This window comes from Benincasa hispida, chromosome 1, assembly GCF_027475165.1.
Source record: "Benincasa hispida cultivar pf3 chromosome 1, pf3_genome.v1.1, whole genome shotgun sequence".
NCBI lineage: Eukaryota > Viridiplantae > Streptophyta > Magnoliopsida > Cucurbitales > Cucurbitaceae > Benincasa > Benincasa hispida.
Window position 1 is genome coordinate 19,152,664 of NC_143478.1, and position 10,963 is coordinate 19,163,626.

Consider the following 10,963-nt stretch of genomic DNA (forward strand, 5'->3'; position numbering starts at 1 on the left):
TTTAAAGCATGTAAAGTATAACACATATAAAACATGGCTTTAAAGATACTAACGCATGTTGGGTATATTTAACACATATAAATAGCTTTTCACAAACTTCCCACACATGCATGCATTTAAAACATAACTCATGGTTTGCTTGGAAATCATTTTGTGAAACTAGCTGACATGAGAATAATATTCTTTAAAACATGCTTTCTTTAAAATATTGTAAATCAAACATTTTAATCAAATGTTTTAGTCACTCACCTCGATCGCTTAAGAACTTTTCACTCTAGAAGTTCCTTGTTTACCTTGGGCTCCCTTTTACACCCCTAGAATCTAGATTCAGCTTTCAACTCATATTACCCATAGTTCTAAGCCTTATTTCGAGATACTTCCTACTACAAAAATGTTCTTAACTCAGGAATCTTACCTTAAAATTGGAGCTCAGAAATCCTCGTGGTTTGGCCGGAATCTCAAAATCTTCAAGACTGGCCCAAGCTTATCCGACAGCCTGACCCTTCTGTCTTATTCTCAATTTCCATCCCAATCCCTTCGAGATTTTTCTCCGGCAGCCCTACCCTGAAAACTACTTTTAGAGCTTTCAGGTGGCTTTGAAATCACTCCAAACGCACGAGTATTTTGGGATAACTCTTCGTCCCAAATTGATACTGTTTTTCAGACTTCACTGTCCAATGCATCCTCTTTGAAGCTCGATGATCAACGCATGGATTTTGCTTTCAACACAATATTTACTCTGCTTTCCCACTCTTCTTAAATGTATTTTGAGTTGTGATCTGAAAAAGAAATCCTTGGTCCTATTTATAGGCATCCAAACACTCTCCAAACTCGACACCTCCTACTTGGCTGCATGTCCAAGTGTTTCCTCCTCACACTAACAACACAACTCTTTGATCAACGCATCCTAAGTGTCCTTCTCTTAACTAGCCAACACATGGGCTTCAATTTACATGTCCTCTTATGCAACCACCTCAAATTCTTAAGGCTTAAGGTTTCTTCTCAAGAAAACACATGTTTGATGACGTCCTTTAGGTGAGCTCATCTTTCATATGCATCCACAACCCTTGGATGTTCGACGCATAGTGTCATCAACGCATAGCCTATAATCAACGCATAGCAAGCCAACTCACTACCATCGCAATTCAACTTAGCCATCGCAAGAACCAGCCACCACCAACGCATAGGATGGCCATTCATCCTCGACGCATGGCTCACTAGGTATCACTGCAAGGCTTGCTCGGCATGGGCCCATGCCGCTAGTCGCTCGATGCATGGGCGTGCTGCATAGGTGCTAGCCATCGCTCGCTCAGCCGCATGGGTGCTTGGCAGGTCGTTTGATGCATTGATGCTCGGCAAGGTGCTCGACGCATGGTTGGGTGCTTGATGCATGGCCACTCGACGCATGGGCAGGGGCGCTTGGCTTGGGCGCTCAACGCATGGGCAGCCTTCCAACGCATCACTTCACTTCCTTTAGCCGCATTGGTCCCTTTCAACGCATCACTTCACTTCCTTTAGCCGCATTGGTCCCTTTCAACGCATCACTTCACTTCCTTCAGCCGAATGGACGCATGCCATCCTTCCAACGCATCCATCATATAGGTTTATACTTAGCCAATTTCCAAGTTTTCCCCCCAAAAGTCAAGCTTCCAAATTTCCTATTTTCTTCTAATTTTCCAAGTTTTTTTCTACCATTACACACTAGTTTCCACATCAACCTACTCACCACACTAGTCTCAGTAGGGAACATACTCAAGTAGAGAAATTAGGATTCAGGGTTCACAGTAAAACTTAATTAAAAGAACAATGTACAACTTTATAATTAAAAAAATTGAATATACAATAAAAGATAAGTGGGTGAAGGAAATCTCACTAATTTTGTGATGAGGATCTCGCTCTAGAAGAAAATCTTGCTAATTTTGTGATGAGGATCTTGCTCTAGAAGGGAATCTCGCTATAAATGTGGGCTGAATCTTGCTGGTAAGGTGAGCATCGCTAGGAATACAGTTTGTTAAAGAAATGCTTGATCTCGCTCATGAGGATCTTGCTCATGAGGAGGATCTCGCTCAGAATTGTCTTCACTTTATTTACTTTTCATAGAAATATATATATATATATACATGACCAATGAGAAAAAAAGCTAATAATCATTAATGAAAAAATAACAACAATAACAGAATTTTGTTACAACTAATAACTATAATTGAGTAAGTTTAATGAAAGTGCATATATTAAAATTGACTATAATTGAATAAGTCTGAAAAAATATGGTCAACCTTGATTTTATTATCAAGTAAATTAAAAAAAAAAAAGCGAAATAAGTAAATAGAATAGTAGAAAAAAGTGAAGGTAAATTCACTCAGGATATGCAGTGTGAGGGTAAAGAATAATGTAAAACTCTATTGATTACAATAAAAAAATTGAATATACAATAAATTATTATAAAAAATTGAATATACAATAAATTATAATAAAAAAGTTGAATATACAATAAAATGAATATATAATAAAAAAATTATTTATTATTTAAATTCCTAACTATCTGGAGCCCGTCTTAGTAACGAAGGACACTTCCTTCGATTATGTCCTAACTGGTTACAAAATCCACATCGTTGTCGAGTGGCTGGTTCTGTCCAATCCATCTCGTTGTGATAACGTGAACTTTTCGGTCTACCAGGTTTTCTTCAACAACGATGGATCACGATGTAAGACGGACATATTAGGGTGCGTGATCCAGTAATCTTCATGCGGTACAGGTTGAAATTGAGGAGAGTAACATTCAGCATACGTTGACAATTTGTAGTAGTCCTCAATAAAATCTTCGTAGTTCATGTTAAAATGTGAGCAAACGGCCATAAAATGCGAGCATGGATTGCCGAATGCTTGCCACTTGTTACATGAACAGTACCGCTCGGACCTATTTAGCCTCAATATTTGAACGTTTTCTCCTTTGGCATTGAGACTATGACGTCCGGTCTTCACATGAAACACACCTTCATACCGATCGTATGATTGTACTTCATGTTTACTAGATCGTGCAACCCATTTATTTATTTTGTCGTGTGCATACCTGGATTTTTACTCCACTTAGTATTATAAAATATGTTTGAAATAAATTATTAATAATATATATATATATATATATATATAATATTACCGGGTGTATTTATCTTGACGCTCCAATGCATCCTTTATTTCTTCTCTTCTTTTCTCGAAATAGTTCACGCATTTGAAGAATGTTATCTGAGCAAGAGCATTTATAGGCAACATTCGAGCTCCTTTGAGGATTCCATTTATGTAGATTTGTCATCATCCACCCATATCTGAATCCTCCATCATGTGCTTGAGTCCATTTCTCTAAACTAATGTTGTAAAAAAAAACTCAGACAACTCCGATTTATTCCTTTGATATCTTCAATTGTTTTGTTGAACTTTCGAATTTGAAACTAACACCCGACACGATAAACATAATTTTTCAATGAATTAAATTTATACTTTTTATTGAAGTTTCTGGCGATATGTCGTAAGCAGAAACGATGGTGACATTTCGGTCTTGTCCAACCATTTGCTGGGTTGTTCACTTCTGCGATTATACCAGCATGTCGATATGAAATTAAACACACCTCTTCGTGTGTTACAATTTCTCTCAGATGTTTCAGGAACTATCCCCATGAGTCTGCAGACTCTTCATCAGCAACGGCAAACGTAAGTGGAAAAAGATGGCCGTTCGAGTCAACTGATGTAGCAATCAACAGTTTTCCTCTATATTTGCTGTACAAGTGTGTACCATCTATCTGAATTATCGACCGACATTTATTAAAAGATTCTATACAAGGACCAAATGCCCAAAATACAGAAGTTAGGATAACATGGCATTCGGTAAGCGTTTCTTTAACTCTCCATTCTACACGTTTTTCGGGATTGGTCTGCTTAACCATATATAACCACCTAGGCAACAATTTGTAAGACTCAACCCAATCACCGAACACTTTAGCCAACGCTTTTCTTTTTCCCTCCCATAGCCTATGGTAAGGAACATGATATCTAAACTTTGATTTGATGTCGGACTGCAGTTGTGCCACACTGATAGATGGTTTTTCTCTTACGGCGTCACAGAACTCCAATGCAATCATTGATGAATCCAATTGCACGTGACTTTGACTTAGTTCTGAATAAAAACATGAAGCTGCTCATCATACTTAGTGATCTCGAACAAGTCATGCGATTTTTTCTTTATTGCACGAAGTCTCCACTTGCAACCTTCCTCCCACTTCTTACACTGAATTTTCCAAATCGTCGGTGTAGATTCAACAACCTCATATGGTGCGTGACACTTTATTGCAAAATATTTGACCGCGTGTTGTAGCATTTCCTTGTCTTGACAAATCATCCCTTTATACAATTGAGTATTGTCAACGTCCACAGGAGCTACAATTGGGTCATGTTTCCGAATGCTATCGAGTTCATTCATATCCAAATCATTGAATGTATCTGAAAACATCTCATGTTCACGACCATCGAAATCCAACACTTCAAATTCGTCATACGTTTCTGTTCTGAAGTCTCTGTACAGGTTGTTAGCCACTATATCTTCATTATCACATGGCAATGCAACTGACTCCGGATCAGAATCTATACATTGAGTTGGATCTTCAAACTGGTTAAATGATATATCAGGATCCACCCCTATCCTATTTACATTTACATACAAATGCACTAGATTTGGCAGTGGCATTGCCATTGAGAACATCAAGTTCATAGCTTGTGCATTCGAAATAAGGAATGACATAAACCTTATTAATCCTGATGGTTCTCGATTAGGATGTCTATATATTATTTCTATCTGATTTGCTCCCATATCTACACTAAGTAACATCCCAACCATTTCAATGAATTGTTCAAATACAATTCCACTGTTTACATTTATGGTAAAACTCCCACTTGGTGGTTGGTCATACTCAACTCCATCAATACCATCAATCATATCATCATTTGTAAACAACAAAAATCCCAAGCATTTGCCTACCATTTTCTAAAAAAAAAAAAAAAAAGACAAACATCAATTTTTTGTATTATACTTTTTATAAGAAGTATAATAAAAAAATATTAAATTTTTTAGTTTATAAATATAAACTTTTTAAGTTTTATGAACATCAACTTTTTAAACATAACAATAAATTAAACTTTTTTATAACTATTTTTAAACATAACAATAAATTAAAATTTTTATAACTATTTTTAAAAATAATAACAAATTAAACTTTTCAAATTAAAATGAGGTAAACTTTTTTAAATTATTTTTTCAAATTTAATACAAAATAAAAAATTAAATTAAATTAAACTTTTTCGAACTATTTTAAACTATATTTTGAAAGTTAATACTAGAAAATATCAACTTATCACAGTAAACATAACAACAATAATTTTCATATGAATAAACTAAAATTTTCAAACTATATTAAACTTTTGAAACTAAACTAAACTTGTTAACTATCACAATAATTTTGTATTAAACTATAAATATCAACTTCTTAAACATAACAATAAACTAAATATTTTAACACTATAAACATCAACGTTAATACTAAATAAATCAAATATCATAAGAACAAACTAAACATTTCAAATATCATAAGTTCAACTCACAGATTCGACGGTAGTTCTCTTTTTTCCTTCAAAGTGACAACGTTCACCATTTTTTCTTGTTATTTGTTATTTGACAACAACTACAAAAAAAAATTTTAAAAAATAATAATATAAGAATAAAAATAAAATTTATAATTATTCTTAAAAAATAAAAATTTAGTAAAGTAGCGAATCAATATAGTTGTGTGAGAATAATTTGTATTAAACGAAATACAAGAAAAGAAACGGAAATGGGAGGAGAGGAAGATGATTTCGAAGGCAATGACGGGGCATGAGCTATCGAGGGAGTGAGTGAGCAAAAATGAAGAGGATGAGGGTTTAAAAGGATGTAGGTCGAGTGTTGAACACTCGATCCACGGGTTTAGGGTGGTTGAAGAGGCATTAAGGCTATGGCAGAGGGGCATGAATGCGTCAATGCATGCAGGGAATCGGAGCAGGGGAATCGGATCAGTGGCGGGCAGAGGAAGCATGCATGCAGTCGGTCATTGCATGCAGGGAATCGCACAGGGGAATCGGAGCAGGGGCAACATGGTGATAAGACCTCGCACCTTTTTTTAATTTACTTGATAATAAAATCAAGGTTGCCCATATTTTTTCAGACTTATTCAATTATAGTCAATTTTAATATATGCACTTTCATTAAACTTACTCAATTATAGTTATTAGTTGTAACAAATTTTTTTATTGTTGTTATTTTTTCATTAATGATTATTAGCTTTTTTTCTCATTGGTCATATATATATATATATATTTCTATGGAAAGTAAATAAAGTGAAGACAATTATGAGCGAGATCCTCCTTATGAGCGAGATCAAACATTTCTTTAACAAATTGTCTTCCTAACGATGCTCACCTTACCAGCGAGATTCAGCCCACATTTCTAGCGAGATCCCCATCACAAAATTAGCAAGATTTCCTTCTAGAGCGAGATCCTCATCACAAAATTAGCGAGATTTCCTTCATCCACTTATCTTCCTTGTCGAGGGTTGAAGTTTCGACTTATGTATGTTGAAACTACAACCTTCGACAATCCTAATATACATCATCACAAAATTAGCGAGATTTCCTTCTAGAGCGAGATCCTCATCACAAAATTAGCGAGATTTCCTTCACCCACTTATCTTCCTTGGGTTGAAGTTTCGACTTATGTATGTTGAAACTTCAACCTTCGACAACCTAATATACATCATCACAAAATTAGCGAGATTTCCTTCTAGAGCGAGATCCTTATCACAAAATTAGCGAGATTTTATTCACCCAATTATCTTCTTTGTCGAAGTTTCGACTTATGTATGTCGAAACTTCAACCGTCAACAACCCTAATATACATATTGTTTCCAACTTTTTATTTGTTTGTCGAGTTCTCAACGTTCGACCTCTACATTAATCGAATTCTCAACCCTCGACTTTTAGCCTCGAACTCCCAAAACAACAATATTTCTCTTTTGTTTGTGGGTAATTTTTTTATCAAAATTTAAATGACTTCCTCTTTTGGCAAAACCAATTCTAACCAAAATTTAAATGACTTCCTCTTTTGGCAAAACCAATTCTAACTTTTTTACTATCCACTGACCATCTGCATCCAGAAATTCAGAAACTAAAGCATGTTTTCCAATATTGTTCATAACTTTTGGCAAAACTAAGGTATCTCAAATTCAACCCTCCTCTAATTTGAATACATAATTAAACTGATTTCTTTTAACTTTTTTTTTTTTTTACCAAAATTTACTTATATAGTGTAGTGGTAATTGACACGCATTCAAAAGTTCATTCTCATCGAGCAATATTTTTGTACTTAAAAAAAAAAGTCTATATATATGACTATTTGTGACTAATTGTATTCGATAAAAAATCATGATTAATTAGGTTTAGTTTGACAATTGTTTGATTTTTTTAATAAACTAATTTTATAAACACAGATAATTGTTTTAAATAGTAAAATTGATGAAAATAATTTGAAATATAATAAAATGTCATTGTCTATCAGTGTTAGACAGTGATAAAGTTATTTGATAAATAGTGACATTTTGTTATATTTGTAAATAAGTTGGCTCTTTTTCATATATTTGAAAATAATTTATAAATAATTATTTTAACCTATTGATTTTTTTATTCATTTTTAGGAGTTTTTATAAATTCATAAAGTTTTGAAAATGAAAAAAAAAACTATACTGTTTTTTTTTTCCTTTCTTTTAAAGAATTTAAATGTTTATTGATAAAAATAATGAGAAACAAGCTGGAAAAAGTAAATATATAATTTCAAAAACCAAAAGTCATCATGAATAGCACAATAAGTGAATGCATGTACTCTCCACCCACATAAGTCAAAGCTTTAAATTTCATCATTTAGTTAGAAGAAAGAGCAAACCATTTAAGATCCCATTTGATAACCATTTCGTTTTTTATTTTTGATTTTTGAAAATTAAGCCTATTTTCTTATCATTTCTTACGATGATCTGTATTTTTCCTAAATATAATAGTTGAGTTTTTAACCAAATTCTAAAAAAAAAGGAAAAAAAAATCAAAAGCTACTCTTTTTAGTTTTCAAATTTTGGTTTGGTTTTTAAATCATTAGTAAAAAGTAGATGACAAAAGAAGAAATTTAAAAGTGAAAGTAGTGTCTATAAACTTAAATTTCAAAAGCAAAAATAAAAAAGTTACCACAAGAAACTTAAAATATTTTCATTTTAAGTGTAAGACATGTGAATTAGTAAAATCTAATATAGTAATTTATTTTGAATTAAAATACGGTAAAAAAAATAATAAAGCTTAAATGGCCGGCATTCTACCTTTAAGCTTTCATGTTTGTTCTATTTTTGTTTTACAAGCTTCTAAACATTTTGATCTAGTTGTAGACTTTATTTAAAACCATTCTAATCTGTGCCATTAATTTTCAATAAATATTTAATAGAAATATGACATTATTGAGATTATCCAAGATAAGGTATGAAGCTCAGGAGTGGGTCCAAGTCCATGGATATCGAGAGGAGGCACAAGAGAACGTACATCCCAAAAAAGAAACACACTGACGTCATTGGCGTTACACATAACCAGATGGGAGTGTCAAGAGAAAGACCTATAAATAGCCCCACTCAACAATTTTCAATGAGAGAATAATTAATCTTCAAAGGAGATCTCTGACCTTACTGCTTAGTTGAACTATACATTCTCTCTGTACTAATTTAGGCATTGGAGTGCATGGTATGGATAGTGAGGTGTGAAATAGTGAGCTCCCAGGAGTTACCAAGTCTATAGAGTTGTGAACTCTTGAAACCACGTTGTAAGGAGTTGATAACATATAAAATTAATGTTTTTTTAGTAGAGGGACCCACGAACTCTTTGGTCAAACAAAGAGAAGTTCACAACTCCTACTTCTCAACTCTTACTTCTAATTCCTTGGGTCAAACACATTCTTAAAAGGAACACTTTTAGTCCATTTTAAAACTTCGTAAACTACTTTTAATTATCAAGGGAAAAAAATTAATTTCTTTTAATTATATTGGTCAAAATTACATTTTAACAACTTTTTAAAGTTTTTGACCAAACACTCGTTAAATCGTCGTATAATTAAATTTACCATAACTTATTAGTTTAAGCTTTTAGAGCAATTAGTGATTTACTATGGTATCAGGGTAGAAGGTAATACGTTCAAAGCTCGTATAATGTCATTTCTTTCCCAATTAATATTGATTTCTACTTGATGTTGGACCTTTTATAAAATTTCTATAAAGTTTCAAATCTCCCATGATGGTAAATACTAAAAATATTGTTCTATGTAGATTTGATGAACGTGTATTTAATGTTTTTTTTTCTTTAGTTCAACGATGGATGGGAGTGAGGGTGGGTAGCTTGCTCATTTAAAAGACATATATATGTAGGTTAAATTATAAAAAAATGTCTCTAAAATTTTAAAAGTTTAAAAAATACCCTTAAATTTAAAAAAAAAATCAAAAAAATACCATTGTCAATAGTTTTGGATGGAAATCATTAAAGTTTTGTTTAAAAAATACTCCTAAACTTTCGAAACATTTCAAAAATAACCTTAACTTAATAAAAGTTCAAAAATACCTCCACCACTAATATTTCAACAAAAACCGTTAATTCCTTGTGACAAAAATGACTTTAAAAATTAAAAAAAAATGTTCATACTGATCAATTGGTTTGATTTTTTTAATTCGAAAAGAACTAATTTTAAAATAAATTATATAGATATCATCATTTTTTTAATATAGCTACCTCACATATTTCTCTTAATTTTCTAATACGGGCTTAAATAGAGTAATTAACAAGCAACAAGAGGCAAAACGGTGAAATCGAGCAAGGGGAGGCACGGTGTTGCACGAGAGCTATGACACTTATGCCCCCGGCCATTCATAGAGACAGTCTGCTAGGCAGGCATTGTAGTCCTATTCTGTGGCGCCACATCACTCTCCATTTGATATGCGTGCATGAAGAGACACTCCTTCCAATTTGCTCTCAAGGAGCTTCATGAGGAGGCCTTCAACGTCACAGCGTTTTGGTATGTTTTGGTTGTTGAGAAAATTGGTATAAGCTAAGAATTAAAAAATTAAGAAAAATATGGGAGTACCTATATGTACAATAAATAGTCAAATATTTTTTTATTTGGCTATTTATAGAGGAGATTTTGATTTTGTAATTTTGTGGTATTTTATGTTTTATTTTATTTTGGTTGTTGAGAACATTGGTGTAAGAATCAGAAAATTAAGAGAATATGAGAGTACCTATATGAAAAATATAAGGATATCTATATAATTTATTTTAAAATTGGTTTTTTTGAACCTAAGAAAACTTCAAACAAATTGATCCGTAGAAGCATTTTTATTTTTTATTTTTTATTTTTTCAAGTCATATTTTCACAAAAAAATTAATGATTGTTGTTCAATAACGGTGAAGATATTTTTAAACTTTTATTAAGTTAAGGGTATTTTTGAAACGTTTTGAAACTTCAGTGGTATTTTTAAAACAAAACTTTAACGGTTTTCATCCAAAACTAACGACAAGGATATTGTTTGAACTCTTTTTGAAAACTTAAGGCTATTTTTGAAACTTTTGAAGCTTCAAAAGCAATTTTCATACAAAGTGTAAAGTTCATGGGACATTTTTTATAATTTAGCCTATATATTTATTAATCAACTTGTACTTTATCATTTTTAATCTCTCTCTTACAAGTTACACGTAAGTGTGTATAAATGTAACAATCATAATCAAGTAGCATGAGTAATATATACTAAAGAAAAGCATATATTAAATAAATTTTATGGTATTTGCGACTTTAAGGTAGTGAGAAGGATAAATT